This window comes from Scomber japonicus, chromosome 8 (genome assembly GCF_027409825.1).
Source record: "Scomber japonicus isolate fScoJap1 chromosome 8, fScoJap1.pri, whole genome shotgun sequence".
Lineage (NCBI taxonomy): Eukaryota > Metazoa > Chordata > Actinopteri > Scombriformes > Scombridae > Scomber > Scomber japonicus.
In genome coordinates, this window is record NC_070585.1 from 32,840,590 (window position 1) to 32,864,426 (window position 23,837).

Below are 23,837 nucleotides of genomic sequence, written 5' to 3' on the forward strand. Positions count from 1 at the left end.
AGAAAGGTAGGAAAGAGACATAGTGAAGGACAGACAGACAGAAGGAAGGAAGGAAAGAAGGAAGAAAGGAAGGAAGGAACGGCAGATGGAAGGAAGGACAGACAGAAGGTAAAGAAGGAAGGAAGGAATGGAGGAAGGAAGAAAGGAAGGAAGGACAGATAGAAGGAAGGAAGAAAGGAAGGACGGACAGACAGAAGGAAGGACAGATTGAAGGAAGGAATGGAGGGAGGAAGGAAGGAAGGAAGGAAGGACAGATGGAAGGAAGGAATGGAGGAAGGAAGGAAGAAAGGAAGGTAGGGAGGAAGGACGGATGGATGGAAGGAAGAAAGGAAATAAGGAAGGTAGGAAGGACAGATGGAAGGAAGGAAAAGAACACAAGATGGCAAGTGGGCCAGATCAAACCCGAAGGACGGATGGAAGGAAGGAAAGAAGGAAGAAAGGAAGGAAGGACAGATAGAAGGAAGGAAGGAAGGGAGGAACGAAGAAAGGAAAAAAGGAAGGTAGGGAGGAAGGACAGATGGAAGGAAGGAAAAGAACACAAGATGGCAAGTGGGCCGGATCACACCCCTCGGCGGGCCATATCTGGCCCACGGGCCGTATGTTTGACACCCCTGGTTTAGATCTTGTCAAACTATATAAGACAGGGGAGTCAAACATGCGGCCCACGGGCCAGAACCGGCCCGCCGATGGGTCCAATCTGGCCCACTTTCCTTGTTTTCCTTCCTTCCATCTATCCTTCCTACCTTCCTTCCCTTTTTTTACTTTCTTCCTCCCTTTCTTCCTTCATTCCTTCCTTCCTTCCTTCCGTCTGTCTGTCCATCCTTCCTTCTGTATGTTTGGTTTGGTTCTTGAGTGGGACGTTGGCCCAGTTTCTTTCTTTCTTTCTTTCTTCTTTACTCCTTTCTTCCAACTTTCCTCCCTTCCTGTCTTCTCTTCTCTTCCTTCCTTCCTTCCATTCGTCTGTCATTCCTTCTTTCCTTCCTTCCTTCCTTCTTTACTCCTTTCTTCCAACTTTCCTCCCTTCCTTCCTTCTTGTCTTATTTTCCTTGCTTCCTTCCTTCCTTCCTTCCTCCCTTCCTTCTTTCCTTCCTCCCTTTCTTGCTCCCTACCTTCCTTCCTTGCTTCCTTCCTTCCTTCCTTCCTTCCTTCTGTCTGTCCATCCTTCCTTCTGTATGTCCTTCCTACCTTTCCTCTCTACCTTCCTTTTGTCTGTATTTCTTTCCTTCCCTTCTTATTTCCTTCCTTCCTTCCCTCCATCTTTTTAATGACCCGGCCCACATGAGATGAAATTGGCCCTTGAATGAAAATGAGTTTGACTCCTCTGATATAAGATAATATTAAGTGTTAAAATATATGAAATATCTTGTTTTTGGGAGTCCATGCCGTCACATATCGTCAGCAGCAGCAGAAAGAAGAAGAAGAGTCAGAGATAATTGAGCTAAATGTTCGGAGGAGTCTGGTTCAGCTGTGACAGTCTGCTGCTGGAGTCAGACGTCGTGTTTAATCTCACAGATCCTCAAACCAGTGAAAACTTTCTTCTCCCGCTCTCCTCTTCCTTCTTTCCTTCCTTCCATCCGTCCTTCGGGTTTGATCTGGCCCACTTGCCATCTTGTGTTCTTTTCCTTCCTTCCATCTGTCCTTCCTACCTTCCTTATTTCCTTTCTTCCTTCCATCCATCCGTCCTTCATCCCTACCTTCCTTTCTTCCTTCCTCCATTCCTTCCTTCCTTCCTTCCTTCCTTCCTCCCTCCATTCCTTCCTTCAATCTGTCCTTCCTTCTGTCTGTCCGTTCTTCCTTTCTTCCTTCTTTCCTTCCTACCTTACCTTCTGTCTGTCCTTCCTTCCATCTGCCCTTCCTTCCTTTCTTCCTTCCTCCATTCCTTCCTTCTATCTGTCCTTCCTTCCTTTCTTCCTTCTGCCCTTCCTTCCTTTCTTCCTTCCTCCATTCCTTCCTTCCATCTGTCTTTCCTTCCTTTCTTCCTTCCTTCCTTCCATCTTTTTAATGACCCGGCGAGAGAGTCAGAGATAATTGAGCTAAATGTTCGGAGGAGTCTGGTTCAGCTGTGACAGTCTGCTGCTGGAGTCAGACGTCGTGTTTAACCCTCCTGTTGTGCTCCCGGGTCAAATTGACCCATCTGTTTTGACTCTTCCTTCCTTCCCTCCTTCCTTCCTTCCCTTCTTTCCTCCCTCCCTCCTTTCCTTCCTCCTTTCCCCCTCCTTTCTTCCTTCCTTCCTTCCTCCGTCCTTCCTTCCTCCCTTCCTTCTCTCCTCTGTCCTTCTTTCCTTCCATCCTCCCACCCTCCTACCTTATTTCCTCCCACCCTCCTACCTTCCTTCTTTACTTACTTCTTTCCTCCGTCCTTCCTTCCTTCCTTCCTTCCTTCCTTATTTCCTTTCCTCCCTTCCTTCCTTCCTCCATCCCCCTTTCTTCCTTCCCTCCTTCCTCCCTCCCTCCCTCCTTTCCTTATTTCCTTGACTCGAACACAACAGGAGGGTTAATCTCACAGATCCTCAAACCAGTGAAAACTTTCTTCTCCCGCTCTCCTCTTCCTTCTTTCCTTCCTTCCATCCGTCCTTCGGGTTTGATCTGGCCCACTTGCCATCTTGTGTTCTTTTCCTTCCTTCCATCTGTCCTTCCTACCTTCCTTATTTCCTTTCTTCCTTCCATCCATCCGTCCTTCATCCCTACCTTCCTTTCTTCCTTCCTCCATTCCTTCCTTCCTTCCTTCCTTCCTCCCTCCATTCCTTCCTTCAATCTGTCCTTCCTTCTGTCTGTCCGTTCTTCCTTTCTTCCTTCTTTCCTTCCTTCCTTACCTTCTGTCTGTCCTTCCTTCCATCTGTCCTTCCCTCCTTCCTTCCTTCCCTTCTTTCCTCCCTCCCTCCTTTCCCCCTCCTTTCTTCCTTCCTTCCTTCCTCCCTCCTTCCTACCTTCTTTCCTTCCTCCGTCCTTCCTTCCTCCCTTCCTTCTCTCCTCTGTCCTTCTTTCCTTCCATCCTCCCACCCTCCTACCTTATTTCCTCCCACCCTCCTACCTTCCTTCTTTACTTACTTCTTTCCTCCGTCCTTCCTACCTTCTTTCCTTCCTCCGTCCTTCCTTCCTTCCTCCCTCCTTCCTACCTTCTTTCCTTCCTCTGTCCTTCCTTCCTCCCTTCCTTCTCTCCTCTGTCCTTCTTTCCTTCCATCCTCCCACCCTCCTACCTTATTTCCTCCCACCCTCCTACCTTCCTTCTTTACTTACTTCTTTCCTCCGTCCCCCTTTCTTCCTTCCCTCCTTCCTCCCTCCCTCCTTTCCTTATTTCCTTGACTCGAACACAACAGGAGGGTTAACCCTTTATAGGACACTCATTGAAAGGAAGGAAGGAAGGAAGGAAGGAAGGAGGGAAGGAGGGATGGAAGGGAAGGAAGGAGGGAGGAAAGAAGGAAGGAAGGAAGGTAGGGTGGAGGAAAGAAAGAGAGAAGGAGGGAGGGAGGAAGGGAAGAAAGAAGGAAGGAAGAAGAAAGGGGGATGGAGGAAGGAAAGTAGGAAGGGAGAAGAGAAGGAGGGAGGGAGAAAGAACAGATGGAAGGAAGGAAAGGAAGGGAGGAAGGAAAGAAGGAAGGGAGGAGAGAAGGAGGGAGGGAGGGAGGAAGGACAGATGGAAGGAAGGAAAGGAATAAGGAATGAGGGATGGAGAAAGGAAAAGTGGAAGGGAAGAAAGAAGGGAGGAAGGAAGGAAGGAAGGAAGGAAGGAAAGAAGGAAGGAAGGAAGGAAGGAAAGAAGGAAGGGAGGAGAGAAGGAGGGAGGGAGGAAGGACAGATGGAAGGAAGGAAAGGGAGGAAGGAAGGAAGGATATTTTGGGATATTTACAGAAGTTACCAAATATAATTATTTGCCCAATAAAGGGTTAATCTCACAGATCCTCAAACCAGTGAAAACTTTCTTCTGCCGCTCTCCTCTTCCTTCTTTAATGTGTCGTCTGCAGCAGACTGTGATTAAACAGAGAGTCATTACCGGCAGTTTTACACCTGACTGCACACTGATCACTTCATGTAATATGGAACAGGTGAATGAAGAAGAAGAAGAAGAAGGAGAAGAAGAAGAAGGAGAAAAACTGAACCTCCTCATTAACCTTTGACCTGAAATTAAATGTGAAAAAGGCAGAAAAAAAAAGAAAAGGAGAATTAACTCGTCTGCTCATGGAAATTAAATTCAGTGATAGTTTTTCTAGTGTTTAATAATGTGTGATGAGAGGTTCATGATCTGCACTCACTGAGAATTCATTACTGACTGAAAGAATCTGAAAGAAATCTTCACTTTAAACTCTGATCTCACCTTTTGGTTGCTTTATATTTCCTTTATTAAATGTTCATTTATCCGTCCACTGAAAAATAAAATATTCACCGTAATAAAATAAGGGAATGCCCCACATACTACTTCTTTTAAAGGACAACTAAAACAATGGCTGAAAACGAGTCAAAAATGCCACTAACTGGACTTAACACCGACTGAACTCTTTTTTTTTTTTTTTACATTGCTGTATCCTGTCTGGATCTGACATCCTCTTTTTTTCCATGTATTTTTATTGGGCATTTATAATTACAGAACACGTAAACAAAGACAACAGAAACAGAGCATGACAGGTTGACAGAAAATAAAAATAAAAATAAAACCCACCCCCCACCCCCTGGAGAAGACCCGTATGGAAAATATCACGAGAGCTCTGCTAGCATAGAAGACCGAATATTAAGATAGTTCGTATTAGCAAGGTACTGTATAAGAGGTTGCCAAGTTGCGTCAAAATGTTGGAGTCTGTCTTTCAGCACATATTCTTTCCAGATGGAGTGTATTAGTTAATTCCTCTAACCACATCTTACATGTTGGTGTATTTTCACTCTTCCATAGTAAAAGAATATTTTTTTTCGCTTTTATAAGACCATATGAAATAAAGCATTGTTGTACTTGCTTAATTTTTTAAAGGTTTCAGACACCCCGAGAATAATAAGTAAGGGTTCTGGCTTTATCACAAACCTCATAACCCCAGACATTATATCAAAAACACCAGCCCAGAAAGAGTTACTTCTTACTACGTCGCGCTCATAACTCTTCCAGTGACTCTCTGACCAATCAGAGGCCGGCAGTCTGATGACATCACATTTAGTATTGGCTCGCCTCACTTGGAACCTCGGCAGAGCAGATACTAAAGAAGTAGCAGGTACCAGGTACTATCCCTGATGGAAACCCCCCAAGAAAACCAAGCCGAGTCGAGCTACAGCTGTATAGTGGAAAAGCACCACTGGTTTTCTAGCCAAGTGTAGGCAGGAAGCTAAACGAGTCTTTCCACCACTGCTGGAGTAAGTTGTCATACATCAAAATAACTGGACTGCCTCTCATTGTCACAGCAGGAGCAATCCCTTGTTTGATAAAGTACTCCAGCAGTATGTAGTTTTTGTTGATTTTCATTGTGCCTCTCTCCTCTATCCTTCCTTTCTCTCCTCTCAACCCCAACCGGTCGAGACAGATGGCCGCCCACTTCTGAGTCTGGTTCTGAGGTTCCTTCCTGTTAAAAGGGAGTTTTTTCTCTCCACTGTGTCTCATGTGGGAATGTTGGGTCTCTTTAAAGTTAAAACCTGAAGAGTTCGGTTCAGAACCTGCTCTATGTGTAAAGTGCCTTGAGATAACTTTGTTGTGATTTGGCGCTATACAAATAAAGATTGATTGATTGATTGATTGATGTAGTTGTCAAAGCCTGATGCAATGGTTGACAAATGTGGTTACGCAGTTTAGTGGGAAGTATTGCAACAGAACGTGCACCCTTCCCAATCCATTGCAAATACAAAAGTGGCCTCATGCTTGCTGTCATGCTATCTGGTTTCAAAATCATACAGTATGCATGTTTGGTTGGTAGATTGTTTCTCAGGATGAAACAGGCAGAGGCAGACCCGTGTAATGTGGTATAAGCATGTTACATGTCAATCAATCAATCAATCAATCAATCTTTATTTGTATAGCGCCAAATCACAACAAAGTTATCTCAAGGCTCTTAACACATAGAGCAGGTTCTAAACCAAACTCTTCAGGTTTTAACTTTAACCCTTAAACAGGCCTTACTAGTTATGTCATTTGCACCTAAAGTAAGGAAGGAAGGAAGGAAAGGAGGGAGGAAGGAAAGGAAGGAGGGAGGAAGAAGGAAGGAAGGAAGGAAAGGAGGGAGGAAGAAGGAAGGAAGGAAAGGAGGGAGGAAGGAAAGGAAGGAGGGAGGAAGAAGGAAGGAAGGAAGGGAGGGAGGGAGGGAGGAGGAAGGAAGGAAGGAAAGGAGGGAGGAAGGAAGGAAGGTTGGAAGGAAAGGAGGGAGGAAGGAAGGAAGGTAGGAAGGAAAGGAGGGAAGAAGGAAGGAAAGGAGGGAGGAAGGAAGGAAGGTAGGAAGGAAAGGAGGGAGGGAAGGAGGAGGAAGGAAGGAAGGAAGGAAGAAAGAAAGGAAGGACAGATGAAGGAAGGAAGAAAGGACAGAAGGAGGGAACATTTACCCTAACAGCTGAACTTAGATCTAAGGAAGGAAGGAAGGAAGAAAGGACAGATGAAGGAAGGAAGGAAGGAAGGACAGAGGAAGGACCCGGGAGGATGACAGGAAGGTTAAAGAGTCTGTATCTCCTGGTGCACATTGCCTGTTTAAGGGTTAAAGAGACCCAACATTCCCACATGAGACACAGTGGCAAGAAAAAACTCCCTTTTAGGTTTGCATTTATGTAAATTTCTCCCACATGCCTCTCAGCATTTCATTGTGTCACGCGTCATTCATTTGTTTGGTCTCTTTGGATACACCAATCACACTATGTAATGGTCCCACGATATATACAACGCTGGACAACATAATGGTTTCAATGAATGATGACTAAACAGTATTTTTTTTAAATGGTGGTTTTTGAATAAATATCAACAAAAATGTGTATCAGCTGCACAAAAACAAATTTAGGAAGTTTAAATATTTCCATTCTGGTATATTCTGAGTCACATGAGGAAACGTCGTCACATTTCTGGTTAAAATGAAACTTTTTAAAGGTGTTTTTTTGTCTCTCTAATGTAAATAATGTGTCAGATTAAACCCTGAACAGTATGTAAAGGTTAAAATGAAGTGACAGTTTAATCATGTGTTCTGATCTCACATTGAAATAGAAGCTCTTTGTGTTTATTCATATTTATGGACATACTGAAGATGGTAGTAGGTGGTCTGTAGGTGAACACAAGGTGGATGTTCTGGAGATAACAGACATCCTGGACTTCCTCGTCAGTATCCATTTGTCAGATTTAGTTTCTTGGTTTTTGGTTCTCTGTGTCTTTTCACAGCTGCCCTGCATCAGTCTTGTTAGCCCTGCTCCTCTTCAGCTCCAAGCATCTTACCACCTGTTTCTTGTTGTTTCATTAGTTCAGTTTGTGTTTTAAGTCCTGGTTTTCTGCTCAGTGTTATCTTTTGTTTCAGTTTTAAGGCCTAAAATAAAAACGTCATTCTTCAGCCTCGTTCTGCCTGCAGTCTCCACCTGCTCTGTTCCACATAACATGAAACGCTATCAATCATCTGACGTCAGTATTTTTTCATTTTGGTCAACTTGTGTTTTGTGACCCACATAACAAGCAGTATATAGAACTGGCTCATTTATTAAAGACAGAAAACAACATCACAACACAGTGGACTATACTATAAGTAGAGAAAACAGCACACATAGATATAAACAGTGTTGGAAATTACCTCTTTTCTCTACAGGCCTCAGTGTCTTCCTGGTTTTAACTGCGACAAGACACAGTATGTGTGTAAAAATATATATGGAGCTTAACCCACGCCTCCTGAGAGACTGGAGCCTAAATCCAGCGCCTTAGACCACTCGGCCACACTACCTCCACTTCAACCCATTACTGTCTGTAGCGACACAGAAAAGACACAGTGCTGATATCCAACATCATTGAACGTCACATATGAAAAGCAAGAATTACCCAGGTGTCTTTCCAAATGGTGAAAACCAAAATAATCACCTTGGACCATTGGAGGATGTTGCTGGGCAACTCTTGGTACCAGTCTACCACACAGAGAAGGCCTGAACAACGCATTAATTAGCAGAGGATGGTTTCGATCCATCGACCTCTGGGTTATGGGCCCAGCACGCTTCCGCTGCGCCACTCTGCTTTCCGTTAGTGACTTTAAAACTGTATTTCACTGATTTCACACCAATTTCTTATCTTTAAATGCCTTTGAAATTTTGGCAAAATTGAGTGGACTTGCAAAATCCAATAGCTTGTCATAACAACCTCCACTCCATAAAGGCTGACAGAGAGGGACCTCTTACTCTGATACCCAGTTTAGGGCTAGAAACTCCAAGTTACAGGAGCTAAGCTTGGCAGTGGTGGGATTTGAACCCACGCCTCCTGAGAGACTGGAGCCTTAATCCAGCGCCTTAGACCACTCGGCCACACTACCTCCACCTCAGCCCATCACTGTCTGCAGCGACACCGAAAAGACACAGTGCTGATATCAGACATTATTGAACGTCACATATGAAGAGCAAGAATTTCCCAGGTGTCTTTCCAAATGGTGAAAACCAAAAACTCTGGCCATTTTGATTACTGGAGGATGTTGCTGGGCAACTCTTGGTAATAGTCTACCACATAGAGAAGCCCTGAACAATGCATTAATTAGCAGAGGATGGTTTCGATCCATCGACCTCTGGGTTATGGGCCCAGCACGCTTCCGCTGCGCCACTCTGCCTCCCGTAAATGAGGGTGACTTTAAAACTGTATTTCACTGATTTCACACCAATTTCTTATTTTTAAATGGATGGGAAATTTTGGCAAAATTGAGTGGACTTGCAAAACCCAGGAGCTTATCATGACCACCTCCCAATGTAAATGCTGACAGAGAGGGCTCTCTTACAACCTCCTGCTCCGACAGCCAGTTTAGGGCTAGAAACTCCAAGTTACAGGAGTTAATCTTGGCAGTGGTGGGATTTGAACCCACGCCTCCTGAGAGACTGGAGCCTAAATCCAGCGCCTTAGACCACTCGGCCACACTACCTCCACTTCAACCCATTACTGTCTGTAGCGACACAGAAAAGACACAGTGCTGATATCCAACATCATTGAACGTCACATATGAAAAGCAAGAATTACCCAGGTGTCTTTCCAAATGGTGAAAACCAAAATAATCACCTTGGACCATTGGAGGATGTTGCTGGGCAACTCTTGGTAACAGTTTACCACATAGAGAAGGCCTGAACAACGCATTAATTAGCAGAGGATGGTTTCGATCCATCGACCTCTGGGTTATGGGCCCAGCACGCTTCCGCTGCGCCACTCTGCTTCCCGTTAGTGATGGTGATTTTAAAAGTGTATTTCACTGATTTCACACCAATTTCTTATTTTTAAATGTCTGGAAATTTCGGCCAAAAGGGGTGGACTTCCACTCTGTTATGGCTGACAGAGAGGGATCACTTAAAACTTCCTGCTATGATACCCAGTTTAGAGTTTGAAACTCAAAGTGGCAGTGGTGGGATTTGAACCCACGCCTCTTGAGAGACTGGAGCCTTAATCCAGCGCCTTAGACCGCTCGGCCACACTACCTCCACCTCAAGCCATCCATGCCTGTAGCGACACTGAAAAGAAACAGAACTGATTTCCAACATTATTGAACGTCCAATGTGAAGAGCAAGAATTTTCCAGGGGTCTTCCTAAATATTTGGCTTTGGCCACCACTGATATGGGCTTCTTAATCAGCGGAGGATGTTGCTGGGCAACTCTTGGTATCAGTCTACCACACAGAGAAGGCCTGAACAACGCATTAATTAGCAGAGGATGGTTTCGATCCATCGACCTCTGGGTTATGGGCCCAGCACGCTTCCGCTGCGCCACTCTGCTTTCCGTTAGTGACTTTAAAAGTGTATTTCACTGATTTCACACCAATTTCTTATCTTTAAATGCCTTTGAAATTTTGGCAAAATTGAGTGGACTTGCAAAATCCAATAGCTTGTCATAACAACCTCCACTCCATAAAGGCTGACAGAGAGGGACCTCTTACTCTGATACCCGGTTTAGGGCTAGAAACTCCAAGCTGCAGGAGTTAATCTTGGCAGTGGTGGGATTTGAACCCACGCCTCCTGAGAGACTGGAGCCTTAATCCAGCGCCTTAGACCACTCGGCCACACTACCTCCACCTCAGCCCATCACTGTCTGCAGCGACACCGAAAAGACACAGTGCTGATATCCGACATTATTGAACGTCACATATGAAAAGCAAGAATTTCCCAGGTGTCTTTCCAAATGGTGAAAACCAAAAACTCTGGCCATTTTGATTACTGGAGGATGTTGCTGGGCAACTCTTGGTAACAGTTTACCACATAGAGAAGGCCTGAACAAGGCATTAATTAGCAAAGGATGGTTTCGATCCATCGACCTCTGGGTTATGGGCCCAGCACGCTTCCGCTGCGCCACTCTGCTTTCCGTTAGTGATGGTGATTTTAAAAGTGTATTTCACTGATTTCACACCAATTTCTTATTTTTAAATGGATGGGAAATTTTGGCAAAATTGAGTGGACTTGCAAAACCCAGGAGCTTATCATGACCACCTCCCAATGTAAATGCTGACAGAGAGGGCTCTCTTACAACCTCCTGCTCCGACAGCCAGTTTAGGGCTAGAAACTCCAAGTTACAGGAGCTAAGCTTGGCAGTGGTGGGATTTGAACCCACGCCTCCTGAGAGACTGGAGCCTAAATCCAGCGCCTTAGACCACTCGGCCACACTACCTCCACTTCAACCCATTACTGTCTGTAGCGACACAGAAAAGACACAGTGCTGATATCCAACATCATTGAACGTCACATATGAAAAGCAAGAATTACCCAGGTGTCTTTCCAAATGGTGAAAACCAAAATAATCACCTTGGACCATTGGAGGATGTTGCTGGGCAACTCTTGGTAACAGTTTACCACATAGAGAAGGCCTGAACAACGCATTAATTAGCAGAGGATGGTTTCGATCCATCGACCTCTGGGTTATGGGCCCAGCACGCTTCCGCTGCGCCACTCTGCTTCCCGTTAGTGATGGTGATTTTAAAAGTGTATTTCACTGATTTCACACCAATTTCTTATTTTTAAATGTCTGGAAATTTCGGCCAAAAGGGGTGGACTTCCACTCTGTAATGGCTGACAGAGAGGGATCACTTAAAACTTCCTGCTATGATACCCAGTTTAGAGTTTGAAACTCAAAGTGGCAGTGGTGGGATTTGAACCCACGCCTCCTGAGAGACTGGAGCCTTAATCCAGCGCCTTAGACCGCTCGGCCACACTACCTCCATTTCAAGCCATCCATGCCTGTAGCGACACTGAAAAGAAACAGAACTGATATCCAACATTATTGAACGTCCAATGTGAAGAGCAAGAATTTTCCAGGGGTCTTCCTAAATATTTGGCTTTGGCCACCACTGATATGGGCTTCTTAATCAGCGGAGGATGTTGCTGGGCAACTCTTGGTACCAGTCTACCACACAGAGAAGGCCTGAACAACGCATTAATTAGCAGAGGATGGTTTCGATCCATCGACCTCTGGGTTATGGGCCCAGCACGCTTCCGCTGCGCCACTCTGCTTTCCGTTAGTGACTTTAAAAGTGTATTTCACTGATTTCACACCAATTTCTTATCTTTAAATGCCTTTGAAATTTTGGCAAAATTGAGTGGACTTGCAAAATCCAATAGCTTGTCATAACAACCTCCACTCCATAAAGGCTGACAGAGAGGGACCTCTTACTCTGATACCCGGTTTAGGGCTAGAAACTCCAAGATGCAGGAGTTAATCTTGGCAGTGGTGGGATTTGAACCCACGCCTCCTGAGAGACTGGAGCCTTAATCCAGCGCCTTAGACCACTCGGCCACACTACCTCCACCTCAGCCCATCACTGTCTGCAGCGACACCGAAAAGACACAGTGCTGATATCCGACATCATTGAACGTCACATATGAAAAGCAAGAATTTCCCAGGTGTCTTTCCAAATGGTGAAAACCAAAAACTCTGGCCATTTTGATTACTGGAGGATGTTGCTGGGCAACTCTTGGTAATAGTCTACCACATAGAGAAGCCCTGAACAATGCATTAATTAGCAGAGGATGGTTTCGATCCATCGACCTCTGGGTTATGGGCCCAGCACGCTTCCGCTGCGCCACTCTGCTTCCCGTAAATGAGGGTGACTTTAAAACTGTATTTCACTGATTTCACACCAATTTCTTATTTTTAAATGGATGGGAAATTTTGGCAAAATTGAGTGGACTTGCAAAACCCAGGAGCTTATCATGACCACCTCCCAATGTAAATGCTGACAGAGAGGGCTCTCTTACAACCTCCTGCTCCGACAGCCAGTTTAGGGCTAGAAACTCCAAGTTACAGGAGCTAAGCTTGGCAGTGGTGGGATTTGAACCCACGCCTCCTGAGAGACTGGAGCCTAAATCCAGCGCCTTAGACCACTCGGCCACACTACCTCCACTTCAACCCATTACTGTCTGTAGTGTGGCAACCCCTACTGGTGTTGCCAGTATGGTCTTGTGCAAATGGCTGGTTGGCAGGGGGTTGGGCCAGCAGGGAATCAGGTAATCGGGTAACTGGAGGCACCTGGGCCAGTGATCTGGTTTCCTATATAAGCACCATCTCATTCACTCTCTCTCTCTCTTCCCTTACAGACAGAGGCCTGTTATACCGGGTGATGCGGCAGCTTTAGTTTGTCTTGTTTGTGTTCTTATGGTTTCCTTTTGTGCACCATACAACATCCACACACCACATTTACCATGCATGCACATCCTACACCACTGATCTTGCTGACTTCCACACCTCATGTTATTGTATGTCCTAAGTTGTCTTTATGCTTTTGTTAAATAAATATAATTTGTTATTACTTTAAAGACGGTGCGTCTCCCTTGTTTTGTCATGGCCTTGAGCCAGCTGTGACAAATGGGGGCTCGTCCTAAGTTTGGTTAATTGGATCGTTTGTAGAGTTAGATTTGTTTGGCACTCTTTTCAACTGTTTGGTTTACGCACGTGTCTTTTGGTGCGCGTGTAGTGCTTTTATGGTTTTGTTTTGTTTGCAGATTTTTGGGAGATGCACCGCAGGTTGGACAACTCGGTTGTAATGTGTGTTTTTGCAGGAGGATGGTTTGGCCGTGATCTGAAGAGACTGTAAGTGTTACCACCCCAGTTCGCTGTTGTTGGAGTTTCCCCGTTAGGCTGTAGGGACACTACTCCTTTTGGGCGGTGTCCGTTTGTTATTTTTCTTGTTTAAAGTGGTGGCAACGCGGTTAGTGTCAGCTGTCCTTGGGCAGCAGTCTCGGGAGCACGTCCAGAGGATTTTTGTGGGGTGGCCTTTTTAGGTTGCTTCTCAAAGCCTCATGGGTTTCAGTGCGTAAGTACCCACCGCGGACCCACACGAAGACTAGGGGTGAGTTTAATTAGTTTTGGATAGGCAGTTAGGGGGAGTACTCCTGGGGCCAGTTTTGCCTCATGTGTGCGTTTGTGGGTGGTTAACACTGTGCATTCTGTTTAGGTCCGGTGTGGATTTGTGATGGCTTCTGTGTTGGAGTTTGTGGCTGCGCCTTCGGCGGTGTTTCTGGATAGCTGTACCAAGGAACAGTTATTGCAGATAGCTGATCATTATGAGATTAGGGTTGCAGACAAAAAGCGAAAGGATGAGGTGAGGTGTGTTATCTTGTCCGCGTTGTTGGAGAGAGGTGTCTTGGGGAAGGGAGAACCTTTGTCTGAAATGGCTGCACTACAGTTAGGTTCAGCTGGTGCGTCAGTCTCAGTGCCAGTGTCTGTGCCAGGGTCAAACTTAACGTTTGAGCAACAAAGGGAGTTGATGTTGTTGCAGTTTGAGCAGGAAAAGCATAGATTTGAGCAGGAAAAGCATAGGCTGAGAGTGGAGATCGAAGGTAGGATGGAGCTAGAGAAAGTTCGGCAGGAAACTGAAAAAATGAAATTGGAGGTGCAGCAATGTAAATTGGACTTGATTAGGGACGGCAAGCTGTCAGGTGAGTCAGAGGGTGCCTCGGTATCTGGGGTTGTGCCGCGTGTTTTTGATGTGGGTGCCAATTTACGGTTAGTGCCGAAGTTTAATGAGAGGGACCCTGATACTTTCTTTACGCTGTTCGAGCGCATTGCCGATGTGAAAGGGTGGCCGGATGAGGACCGGACTCTGATGCTTCAATGTGTCCTTACGGGTAAGGCTCAGGAGGCATACTCTGCATTGAGTGCGACTGACTGTCTGAGTTATGCTAAGGTAAAATCCGGGGTTTTAAAAGCATATGAGTTAGTCCCAGAGGCTTATCGTCAAAAGTTCAGAAATTGGGTGAAAGGTGATAAGCAGACTAATGTGGAGTTGGCTCGGGATTTGCTGTGTCACTTTAACCGTTGGTGTGCCGCTGCTGATGTGGACAATTTTCATGACCTGCGTGAGTTAATCGTATTGGAGCAGTTCAAAAACTCAATTCCTCAGCGCATAGCCACTTATGTTGCTGAGCAGAAAGCAACCACTGTCCTGAGAGCAGCTGAGTTAGCGGATGATTTTGCTTTGACTCACAGAGATGGGGTTGTTGCTGCATGCTCTGGCGGGGATGCGAGACGTAAGGCAAGTAGTTACCATAACTCGCGTTATGGTAACCAGTCTCCGGCGGCTGGTCCCTCGCATACGGTTAGGAACTTGCGTGGAAGGGATGACATCAGCAAGGTGTGTAATTATTGCAGGGAATCTGGTCATTGGAAGGACCAGTGTCCTGTTTTGAGGTCAAAGGGTAGCCGTAAGTCTTTCTTACCTTCTCCTGTTTTGTCCTGTGCCAGTGTCCCGGGGCTGCGACCGGAGAGTGTGGAGCTGGGCTGTGATGATGGTTTTGAGGCCTTCATTGCTAACGCTGTCGTGTCCTTGGTCGGCAGTGATGAGCGTGTGCCGATTAGGGTGTTGCGGGACACAGGTGCGAAGCACTCATTCATCTTGCGGTCAGTGTTGCCGTTTTCGTTTGCCACGGAAACGGGGGATTATATAGTGATGCGTGGGATGGAGATGGGGCTGGTACCTGTGCCACGACATAATATGGTGCTTGATTGTGAGCTTGTTCAGGGCACTGTTGCAGTGGGGGTGCGCCATGCGTTGCCTCTGGATAGTGTGGAGATGATTTTGGGAAATGATCTGGCTGGTGGTGCTGTGTGGGCTAAAGTGCCTCCTTCTCCTCTGGTTACTGCTAGACCATTGTTTACTGGGTTGCGGGATGACAGTGGCCAGAGGCTGCCAGAGGTTTTTCCTGTTTGCGCTGTGACGCGCGCTCAGAGCCGCGCTGTAGCTTTTCCAGACTCGAGTGAAAGTGGGAGAAAGGGGGAGTCTGAGTTTGTGGTCGCCTTGCCTGATTTGCCTCCATCTGTTTCTCGGGAGGAGTGGGTTAACTGTCAGCAGTCTGACCCGACTCTGTCCACTTTGTTGGCTGGTGTTCTTTCAGGAGATGAAGTTCGGAATGTGGCGCATGGTTATTTCCTCCAAAAGGGTTTACTGGTGAGGAAATGGGTGCCTTGTGAAGGTGATTTTGTCGGCGAACCAGTGTTTCAGGTTGTTGCCCCGGAAAAGTTTCGCCATGTGGTGTTGAAAATTGCACATGATGACTCGGGTCATTTAGGGGTTAGGAAAACCTATGACCGCGTGTTGCGATATTTTTTCTGGCCGAAGTTGAAGAGCGATGTTTCCAGGTATATAAAGTCATGCCATACCTGTCAACTGACTAGTAAGCCCAGTCAGTCAATTAAGCCAGCACCACTTTGTCCCATTCCGGCTATCAGTCAGCCGTTCGAGCATTTAGTTGACTGTGTAGGACCGTTGCCTCCGTCAAAATCTGGATGCCTTTATTTGTTAACTGTGATGTGTCAGACTACGCGGTATCCGGCAGCATATCCATTGCGCTCGGTTACCGCCAGGTCAATTGTGAAGGCTTTGTCACAGTTTATTTCTATTTTTGGTATTCCCAGGGTGATTCAGAGCGACCAAGGTACTAATTTTACCTCTCATCTCTTCTCACAGGTCCTCAAGCAGCTTAAGGTGAAGCATAACCGTGCGTCAGCGTATCATGCGCAGAGCCAGGGGGCGTTGGAGCGCTTTCACCAAACGCTAAAATCTCTGCTGCGCTCTTATTGTGTTGAGCTTGGGGGGGATTGGGAAGAGGGCCTGCCATGGCTGATGCTGTCAGCCCGGGAGGTCATACAGGAGAGCACCGGATTTAGTCCAAACGACCTTGTTTTTGGTCATACGGTGCGGGGTCCGCTTGCGGTCCTTCGAGATGATTTGGCTGAGGTTGATCCTCCTAGAAATTTGATTGACTATGTAAACGGATTTCGTCATCGCTTGTTTACAGCTGTTGAGCGGGCACGCGAGAATTTGGATGTAGCTCAGTCTAAAATGAAAAATCGTTATGATCGTCAGGCAGAGAGACGTCAGTTCAGTCCAGGGGATCAGGTTTTGGTCCTGACTCCAGTTCTGAATTCTCCATTTCAGGCAAAATTCACAGGCCCATATATTGTGGAGCGGCAAGTTTCAGAGTTAAACTACTTAATTGCCACTCCGAAGAAGAGGAAAAAATCCCGTCTCTGTCATGTGAATTTATTGAAGCCCTACTATTCTCGTGCAGTAACAGTTTCCAACTCTCACTGTTCAAATGTTAGCCCTGCACTCACTGTTGATTCTTTGTCCCCAGGTTTGGCGTCTACTGCCTTGGGGCTGGACAGGGAGGTAGATGTCAGAGCACCTGATGATCCAGTGGTTTGTGGTAGGCTAAGAAACTCAGAGACATTGCGTGATTTGGGGGGCCTGCTTAGTCATTTGACCGAGTCTCAGCGTGCTGAGATTGTAGAGGTAATTAGGAGCTATCCAACACTCTTTGGCGATACCCCATCGCGCACACACTTAATAGAGCATGATATTGACATCGGGGATTGTGCACCAATTAAACAGCGTTTTTATAGGTGTGCGCCACACAAACGCAGAGTAATGGAGTCAGAGGTACAATATATGTTAGATAACAATATTGCAGTGCCATCATCTTCCAGTTGGGCATCACCTTCTTTGTTGGTTGACAAATCGGATAAATCGCCCAGATTTTGCTCAGACTATCGGAAGGTAAATAAAGCCACAAAACCAGATTGCTATCCGTTACCTCGAATGGAGGACTGCATTGACCAGGTCGGTGCAGCTAAATTTGTGAGTAAATTCGACCTTTTGAAAGGTTATTGGCAGGTGCCTCTTTCTGCTCGTGCTCGGGAAATTTCAGCTTTTATAACGCCCTTTGGTTTGTATGAGTATACTGTCATGAGTTTTGGACTTCGGAATGCGCCTGCAACCTTTCAGCGTCTGATGAATTTGGTTGTGGGGGGTCTCGAAGGTTGCGCGGTTTATCTGGACGATGTAGTCATCTGTAGTGACACCTGGGATGTTCATGTTGAGCGCGTCCGTGCGTTGTTTGCCCGTCTGGCCGAGGCGCGTCTCACTGTCAATTTGGCGAAGGTGAGTTTGCCAAGGCGACGGTGACGTACCTGGGCCGGGTGGTAGGACAGGGCCATGTCCGTCCAGTAGATGCTAAAGTGAGGGCTGTAGAGCAATACCCTGTCCCATCTACTAAGAAGGAGCTCATGCGGTTCTTGGGCTTGGCTGGATATTACCGAAGTTTTTGTAGGAACTTTTCGTCAGTAGTTGCGCCACTGACAGATTTGTTAAAGGGGAAGGTGAAGTATGTGTGGTCCCCTCATTGTCAAATGGCATTTGAAAATGTGAAGTGCCTTTTGTGCTCTGCTCCGGTCCTGGCTGCACCGTGTTTAGATAGGCCATTTAAGATCCAGGTAGATGCCAGCCAGGTGGGGGCAGGGGCAGTCTTGTTGCAAGAAACGGATGGAGTTGATAGACCTGTGTGTTACTTCTCAAAAAAGTTTAATTCATACCAGTGTAATTATTCAACGATTGAGATGGAAGCACTGGCTCTTATTTGGGCGCTTCAACATTTTGAGGTTTACGTCAGTGCTGGGGGTGGTCCAGTGGTCGTTTATACCGACCACAATCCCTTGACGTTTTTGGGTTCACTGCGGTGTCCGAACCAGCGTCTCACTCGGTGGTCTCTATTCTTGCAGTCATACTGTTTGGATGTTCGACACATTAAGGGCAAGGATAACATTATGGCAGATGCTCTTTCTCGTGCCCCTGTGGGCTAAGTTATATGTAGTTTAAGATGTGTTGTGTTTTTTTGTTTGCGTATAAGTTAGGCTGATTGTATTTCTTTGCCGCTGTACCTTGTGTTTTTTTTGGGTTACGTGTTCCCTTTGGGGACCCCGTCTTAAGGGGGGGGGTGTGGCAACCCCTACTGGTGTTGCCAGTATGGTCTTGTGCAAATGGCTGGTTGGCAGGGGGTTGGGCCAGCAGGGAATCAGGTAATCGGGTAACTGGAGGCACCTGGGCCAGTGATCTGGTTTCCTATATAAGCACCATCTCATTCACTCTCTCTCTCTCTTCCCTTACAGACAGAGGCCTGTTATACCGGGTGATGCGGCAGCTTTAGTTTGTCTTGTTTGTGTTCTTATGGTTTCCTTTTGTGCACCATACAACATCCACACACCACATTTACCATGCATGCACATCCTACACCACTGATCTTGCTGACTTCCACACCTCATGTTATTGTATGTCCTAAGTTGTCTTTATGCTTTTGTTAAATAAATATAATTTGTTATTACTTTAAAGACGGTGCGTCTCCCTTGTTTTGTCATGGCCTTGAGCCAGCTGTGACAGTAGCGACACAGAAAAGACACAGTGCTGATATCCAACATCATTGAACGTCACATATGAAAAGCAAGAATTACCCAGGTGTCTTTCCAAATGGTGAAAACCAAAATAATCACCTTGGACCATTGGAGGATGTTGCTGGGCAACTCTTGGTAATAGTCTACCACACAGAGAAGGCCTGAACAACGCATTAATTAGCAGAGGATGGTTTCGATCCATCGACCTCTGGGTTATGGGCCCAGCACGCTTCCGCTGCGCCACTCTGCTTCCCGTTAGTGATGGTGATTTTAAAAGTGTATTTCACTGATTTCACACCAATTTCTTATTTTTAAATGTCTGGAAATTTCGGCCAAAAGGGGTGGACTTCCACTCTGTAATGGCTGACAGAGAGGGATCACTTAAAACTTCCTGCTATGATACCCAGTTTAGAGTTTGAAACTCAAAGTGGCAGTGGTGGGATTTGAACCCACGCCTCCTGAGAGACTGGAGCCTTAATCCAGCGCCTTAGACTGCTCGGCCACACTACCTCCATTTCAAGCCATCCATGCCTGTAGCGACACTGAAAAGAAACAGAACTGATATCCAACATTATTGAACGTCCAATGTGAAGAGCAAGAATTTTCCAGGGGTCTTCCTAAATATTTGGCTTTGGCCACCACTGATATGGGCTTCTTAATCAGCGGAGGATGTTGCTGGGCAACTCTTGGTACCAGTCTACCACACAGAGAAGGCCTGAACAACGCATTAATTAGCAGAGGATGGTTTCGATCCATCGACCTCTGGGTTATGGGCCCAGCACGCTTCCTTTGCGCCACTCTGCTTTCCGTTAGTGACTTTAAAAGTGTATTTCACTGATTTCACACCAATTTCTTATCTTTAAATGCCTTTGAAATTTTGACAAAATTGAGTGGACTTGCAAAATCCAATAGCTTGTCATAACAACCTCCACTCCATAAAGGCTGACAGAGAGGGACCTCTTACTCTGATACCCGGTTTAGGGCTAGAAACTCCAAGTTGCAGGAGTTAATCTTGGCAGTGGTGGGATTTGAACCCACGCCTCCTGAGAGACTGGAGCCTTAATCCAGCGCCTTAGACCACTCGGCCACACTACCTCCACCTCAGCCCATCACTGTCTGCAGCGACACCGAAAAGACACAGTGCTGATATCCGACATTATTGAACGTCACATATGAAGAGCAAGAATTTCCCAGGTGTCTTTCCAAATGGTGAAAACCAAAAACTCTGGCCATTTTGATTACTGGAGGATGTTGCTGGGCAACTCTTGGTAATAGTCTACCACATAGAGAAGCCCTGAACAATGCATTAATTAGCAGAGGATGGTTTCAATCCATCGACCTCTGGGTTATGGGCCCAGCACGCTTCCGCTGCGCCACTCTGCTTCCCGTAAATGAGGGTGACTTTAAAACTGTATTTCACTGATTTCACACCAATTTCTTATTTTTAAATGGATGGGAAATTTTGGCAAAATTGAGTGGACTTGCAAAACCCAGGAGCTTATCATGACCACCTCCCAATGTAAATGCTGACAGAGAGGGCTCTCTTACAACCTCCTGCTCCGACAGCCAGTTTAGGGCTAGAAACTCCAAGTTACAGGAGCTAAGCTTGGCAGTGGTGGGATTTGAACCCACGCCTCCTGAGAGACTGGAGCCTAAATCCAGCGCCTTAGACCACTCGGCCACACTACCTCCACTTCAACCCATTACTGTCTGTAGCGACACAGAAAAGACACAGTGCTGATATCCAACATCATTGAACGTCACATATGAAAAGCAAGAATTACCCAGGTGTCTTTCCAAATGGTGAAAACCAAAATAATCACCTTGGACCATTGGAGGATGTTGCTGGGCAACTCTTGGTAATAGTCTACCACACAGAGAAGGCCTGAACAACGCATTAATTAGCAGAGGATGGTTTCGATCCATCGACCTCTGGGTTATGGGCCCAGCACGCTTCCGCTGCGCCACTCTGCTTCCCGTTAGTGATGGTGATTTTAAAAGTGTATTTCACTGATTTCACACCAATTTCTTATTTTTAAATGTCTGGAAATTTCGGCCAAAAGGGGTGGACTTCCACTCTGTAATGGCTGACAGAGAGGGATCACTTAAAACTTCCTGCTATGATACCCAGTTTAGAGTTTGAAACTCAAAGTGGCAGTGGTGGGATTTGAACCCACGCCTCCTGAGAGACTGGAGCCTTAATCCAGCGCCTTAGACCGCTCGGCCACACTACCTCCATTTCAAGCCATCCATGCCTGTAGCGACACTGAAAAGAAACAGAACTGATATCCAACATTATTGAACGTCCAATGTGAAGAGCAAGAATTTTCCAGGGGTCTTCCTAAATATTTGGCTTTGGCCACCACTGATATGGGCTTCTTAATCAGCGGAGGATGTTGCTGGGCAACTCTTGGTACCAGTCTACCACACAGAGAAGGCCTGAACAACGCATTAATTAGCAGAGGATGGTTTCGATCCATCGACCTCTGGGTTATGGGCCCAGCACGCTTCCGCTGCGCCACTCTGCTTTCCGTTAGTGACTTTAAAAGTGTATTTCACTGATTTCACACCAATTTCTTATCTTTAAATGCCTTTGAAATTTTGGCAAAATTGAGTGGACTTGCAAAATCCAATAGCTTGTCATAACAACCTCCACTCCATAAAGGCTGACAGAGAGGGACCTCTTACTCTGATACCCGGTTTAGGGCTAGAAACTCCAAGCTGCAGGAGTTAATCTTGGCAGTGGTGGGATTTGAACCCACGCCTCCTGAGAGACTGGAGCCTTAATCCAGCGCCTTAGACCACTCGGCCACACTACCTCCACCTCAGCCCATCACTGTCTGCAGCGACACCGAAAAGACACAGTGCTGATATCCGACATTATTGAACGTCACATATGAAGAGCAAGAATTTCCCAGGTGTCTTTCCAAATGGTGAAAACCAAAAACTCTGGCCATTTTGATTACTGGAGGATGTTGCTGGGCAACTCTTGGTAACAGTTTACCACATAGAGAAGGCCTGAACAACGCATTAATTAGCAGAGGATGGTTTCGATCCATCGACCTCTGGGTTATGGGCCCAGCACGCTTCCGCTGCGCCACTCTGCTTTCCGTTAGTGATGGTGATTTTAAAAGTGTATTTCACTGATTTCACACCAATTTCTTATTTTTAAATGGATGGGAAATTTTGGCAAAATTGAGTGGACTTGCAAAACCCAGGAGCTTATCATGACCACCTCCCAATGTAAATGCTGACAGAGAGGGCTCTCTTACAACCTCCTGCTCCGACAGCCAGTTTAGGGCTAGAAACTCCAAGTTACAGGAGCTAAGCTTGGCAGTGGTGGGATTTGAACCCACGCCTCCTGAGAGACTGGAGCCTAAATCCAGCGCCTTAGACCACTCGGCCACACTACCTCCACTTCAACCCATTACTGTCTGTAGCGACACAGAAAAGACACAGTGCTGATATCCAACATCATTGAACGTCACATATGAAAAGCAAGAATTACCCAGGTGTCTTTCCAAATGGTGAAAACCAAAATAATCACCTTGGACCATTGGAGGATGTTGCTGGGCAACTCTTGGTAATAGTCTACCACACAGAGAAGGCCTGAACAACGCATTAATTAGCAGAGGATGGTTTCGATCCATCGACCTCTGGGTTATGGGCCCAGCACGCTTCCGCTGCGCCACTCTGCTTCCCGTTAGTGATGGTGATTTTAAAAGTGTATTTCACTGATTTCACACCAATTTCTTATTTTTAAATGTCTGGAAATTTCGGCCAAAAGGGGTGGACTTCCACTCTGTAATGGCTGACAGAGAGGGATCACTTAAAACTTCCTGCTATGATACCCAGTTTAGAGTTTGAAACTCAAAGTGGCAGTGGTGGGATTTGAACCCACGCCTCCTGAGAGACTGGAGCCTTAATCCAGCGCCTTAGACCGCTCGGCCACACTACCTCCATTTCAAGCCATCCATGCCTGTAGCGACACTGAAAAGAAACAGAACTGATATCCAACATTATTGAACGTCCAATGTGAAGAGCAAGAATTTTCCAGGGGTCTTCCTAAATATTTGGCTTTGGCCACCACTGATATGGGCTTCTTAATCAGCGGAGGATGTTGCTGGGCAACTCTTGGTACCAGTCTACCACACAGAGAAGGCCTGAACAACGCATTAATTAGCAGAGGATGGTTTCGATCCATCGACCTCTGGGTTATGGGCCCAGCACGCTTCCTTTGCGCCACTCTGCTTTCCGTTAGTGACTTTAAAAGTGTATTTCACTGATTTCACACCAATTTCTTATCTTTAAATGCCTTTGAAATTTTGGCAAAATTGAGTGGACTTGCAAAATCCAATAGCTTGTCATAACAACCTCCACTCCATAAAGGCTGACAGAGAGGGACCTCTTACTCTGATACCCGGTTTAGGGCTAGAAACTCCAAGTTGCAGGAGTTAATCTTGGCAGTGGTGGGATTTGAACCCACGCCTCCTGAGAGACTGGAGCCTTAATCCAGCGCCTTAGACCACTCGGCCACACTACCTCCACCTCAGCCCATCACTGTCTGCAGCGACACCGAAAAGACACAGTGCTGATATCCGACATTATTGAACGTCACATATGAAGAGCAAGAATTTCCCAGGTGTCTTTCCAAATGGTGAAAACCAAAAACTCTGGCCATTTTGATTACTGGAGGATGTTGCTGGGCAACTCTTGGTAATAGTCTACCACATAGAGAAGCCCTGAACAATGCATTAATTAGCAGAGGATGGTTTCAATCCATCGACCTCTGGGTTATGGGCCCAGCACGCTTCCGCTGCGCCACTCTGCTTCCCGTAAATGAGGGTGACTTTAAAACTGTATTTCACTGATTTCACACCAATTTCTTATTTTTAAATGGATGGGAAATTTTGGCAAAATTGAGTGGACTTGCAAAACCCAGGAGCTTATCATGACCACCTCCCAATGTAAATGCTGACAGAGAGGGCTCTCTTACAACCTCCTGCTCCGACAGCCAGTTTAGGGC

General features: G+C 46.2%; 28 non-coding genes across 28 annotated transcripts; all 28 read right to left on the reverse strand.

The window, feature by feature from the left end:
- Positions 1-8,081: 8,081 nt before the first annotated feature.
- trnam-cau (transfer RNA methionine (anticodon CAU)) lies at positions 8,082-8,153 on the reverse strand. The gene has a single exon. It is a non-coding gene; the product is annotated as a tRNA-Met (tRNA).
- A 209-nt stretch (positions 8,154-8,362) lies between these two features.
- trnal-aag (transfer RNA leucine (anticodon AAG)) lies at positions 8,363-8,444 on the reverse strand. The gene has a single exon. It is a non-coding gene; the product is annotated as a tRNA-Leu (tRNA).
- Positions 8,445-8,660: 216 nt separating this feature from the next.
- Positions 8,661-8,732, reverse strand: trnam-cau (transfer RNA methionine (anticodon CAU)). Its single transcript has one exon. It is a non-coding gene; the product is annotated as a tRNA-Met (tRNA).
- A 224-nt stretch (positions 8,733-8,956) lies between these two features.
- trnal-uag (transfer RNA leucine (anticodon UAG)) lies at positions 8,957-9,038 on the reverse strand. Its single transcript has one exon. It is a non-coding gene; the product is annotated as a tRNA-Leu (tRNA).
- A 213-nt stretch (positions 9,039-9,251) lies between these two features.
- trnam-cau (transfer RNA methionine (anticodon CAU)) lies at positions 9,252-9,323 on the reverse strand. Its single transcript has one exon. It is a non-coding gene; the product is annotated as a tRNA-Met (tRNA).
- A 178-nt stretch (positions 9,324-9,501) lies between these two features.
- Positions 9,502-9,583, reverse strand: trnal-aag (transfer RNA leucine (anticodon AAG)). The gene has a single exon. It is a non-coding gene; the product is annotated as a tRNA-Leu (tRNA).
- A 222-nt stretch (positions 9,584-9,805) lies between these two features.
- On the reverse strand, positions 9,806-9,877 carry trnam-cau (transfer RNA methionine (anticodon CAU)). Its single transcript has one exon. It is a non-coding gene; the product is annotated as a tRNA-Met (tRNA).
- Positions 9,878-10,086: 209 nt separating this feature from the next.
- trnal-aag (transfer RNA leucine (anticodon AAG)) lies at positions 10,087-10,168 on the reverse strand. The gene has a single exon. It is a non-coding gene; the product is annotated as a tRNA-Leu (tRNA).
- Positions 10,169-10,680: 512 nt separating this feature from the next.
- On the reverse strand, positions 10,681-10,762 carry trnal-uag (transfer RNA leucine (anticodon UAG)). The gene has a single exon. It is a non-coding gene; the product is annotated as a tRNA-Leu (tRNA).
- Positions 10,763-10,975: 213 nt separating this feature from the next.
- trnam-cau (transfer RNA methionine (anticodon CAU)) lies at positions 10,976-11,047 on the reverse strand. The gene has a single exon. It is a non-coding gene; the product is annotated as a tRNA-Met (tRNA).
- A 178-nt stretch (positions 11,048-11,225) lies between these two features.
- Positions 11,226-11,307, reverse strand: trnal-aag (transfer RNA leucine (anticodon AAG)). Its single transcript has one exon. It is a non-coding gene; the product is annotated as a tRNA-Leu (tRNA).
- Positions 11,308-11,529: 222 nt separating this feature from the next.
- Positions 11,530-11,601, reverse strand: trnam-cau (transfer RNA methionine (anticodon CAU)). Its single transcript has one exon. It is a non-coding gene; the product is annotated as a tRNA-Met (tRNA).
- A 209-nt stretch (positions 11,602-11,810) lies between these two features.
- trnal-aag (transfer RNA leucine (anticodon AAG)) lies at positions 11,811-11,892 on the reverse strand. The gene has a single exon. It is a non-coding gene; the product is annotated as a tRNA-Leu (tRNA).
- Positions 11,893-12,108: 216 nt separating this feature from the next.
- On the reverse strand, positions 12,109-12,180 carry trnam-cau (transfer RNA methionine (anticodon CAU)). Its single transcript has one exon. It is a non-coding gene; the product is annotated as a tRNA-Met (tRNA).
- Positions 12,181-12,404: 224 nt separating this feature from the next.
- trnal-uag (transfer RNA leucine (anticodon UAG)) lies at positions 12,405-12,486 on the reverse strand. The gene has a single exon. It is a non-coding gene; the product is annotated as a tRNA-Leu (tRNA).
- A 6,503-nt stretch (positions 12,487-18,989) lies between these two features.
- trnam-cau (transfer RNA methionine (anticodon CAU)) lies at positions 18,990-19,061 on the reverse strand. The gene has a single exon. It is a non-coding gene; the product is annotated as a tRNA-Met (tRNA).
- A 178-nt stretch (positions 19,062-19,239) lies between these two features.
- trnal-aag (transfer RNA leucine (anticodon AAG)) lies at positions 19,240-19,321 on the reverse strand. The gene has a single exon. It is a non-coding gene; the product is annotated as a tRNA-Leu (tRNA).
- Positions 19,322-19,824: 503 nt separating this feature from the next.
- On the reverse strand, positions 19,825-19,906 carry trnal-aag (transfer RNA leucine (anticodon AAG)). The gene has a single exon. It is a non-coding gene; the product is annotated as a tRNA-Leu (tRNA).
- A 512-nt stretch (positions 19,907-20,418) lies between these two features.
- Positions 20,419-20,500, reverse strand: trnal-uag (transfer RNA leucine (anticodon UAG)). The gene has a single exon. It is a non-coding gene; the product is annotated as a tRNA-Leu (tRNA).
- Positions 20,501-20,713: 213 nt separating this feature from the next.
- On the reverse strand, positions 20,714-20,785 carry trnam-cau (transfer RNA methionine (anticodon CAU)). The gene has a single exon. It is a non-coding gene; the product is annotated as a tRNA-Met (tRNA).
- Positions 20,786-20,963: 178 nt separating this feature from the next.
- Positions 20,964-21,045, reverse strand: trnal-aag (transfer RNA leucine (anticodon AAG)). Its single transcript has one exon. It is a non-coding gene; the product is annotated as a tRNA-Leu (tRNA).
- A 222-nt stretch (positions 21,046-21,267) lies between these two features.
- trnam-cau (transfer RNA methionine (anticodon CAU)) lies at positions 21,268-21,339 on the reverse strand. The gene has a single exon. It is a non-coding gene; the product is annotated as a tRNA-Met (tRNA).
- A 209-nt stretch (positions 21,340-21,548) lies between these two features.
- On the reverse strand, positions 21,549-21,630 carry trnal-aag (transfer RNA leucine (anticodon AAG)). The gene has a single exon. It is a non-coding gene; the product is annotated as a tRNA-Leu (tRNA).
- Positions 21,631-21,846: 216 nt separating this feature from the next.
- On the reverse strand, positions 21,847-21,918 carry trnam-cau (transfer RNA methionine (anticodon CAU)). The gene has a single exon. It is a non-coding gene; the product is annotated as a tRNA-Met (tRNA).
- A 224-nt stretch (positions 21,919-22,142) lies between these two features.
- On the reverse strand, positions 22,143-22,224 carry trnal-uag (transfer RNA leucine (anticodon UAG)). The gene has a single exon. It is a non-coding gene; the product is annotated as a tRNA-Leu (tRNA).
- A 213-nt stretch (positions 22,225-22,437) lies between these two features.
- On the reverse strand, positions 22,438-22,509 carry trnam-cau (transfer RNA methionine (anticodon CAU)). Its single transcript has one exon. It is a non-coding gene; the product is annotated as a tRNA-Met (tRNA).
- A 178-nt stretch (positions 22,510-22,687) lies between these two features.
- trnal-aag (transfer RNA leucine (anticodon AAG)) lies at positions 22,688-22,769 on the reverse strand. The gene has a single exon. It is a non-coding gene; the product is annotated as a tRNA-Leu (tRNA).
- Positions 22,770-23,272: 503 nt separating this feature from the next.
- On the reverse strand, positions 23,273-23,354 carry trnal-aag (transfer RNA leucine (anticodon AAG)). The gene has a single exon. It is a non-coding gene; the product is annotated as a tRNA-Leu (tRNA).
- Between the last annotated feature and the right edge of the window lie 483 nt (positions 23,355-23,837).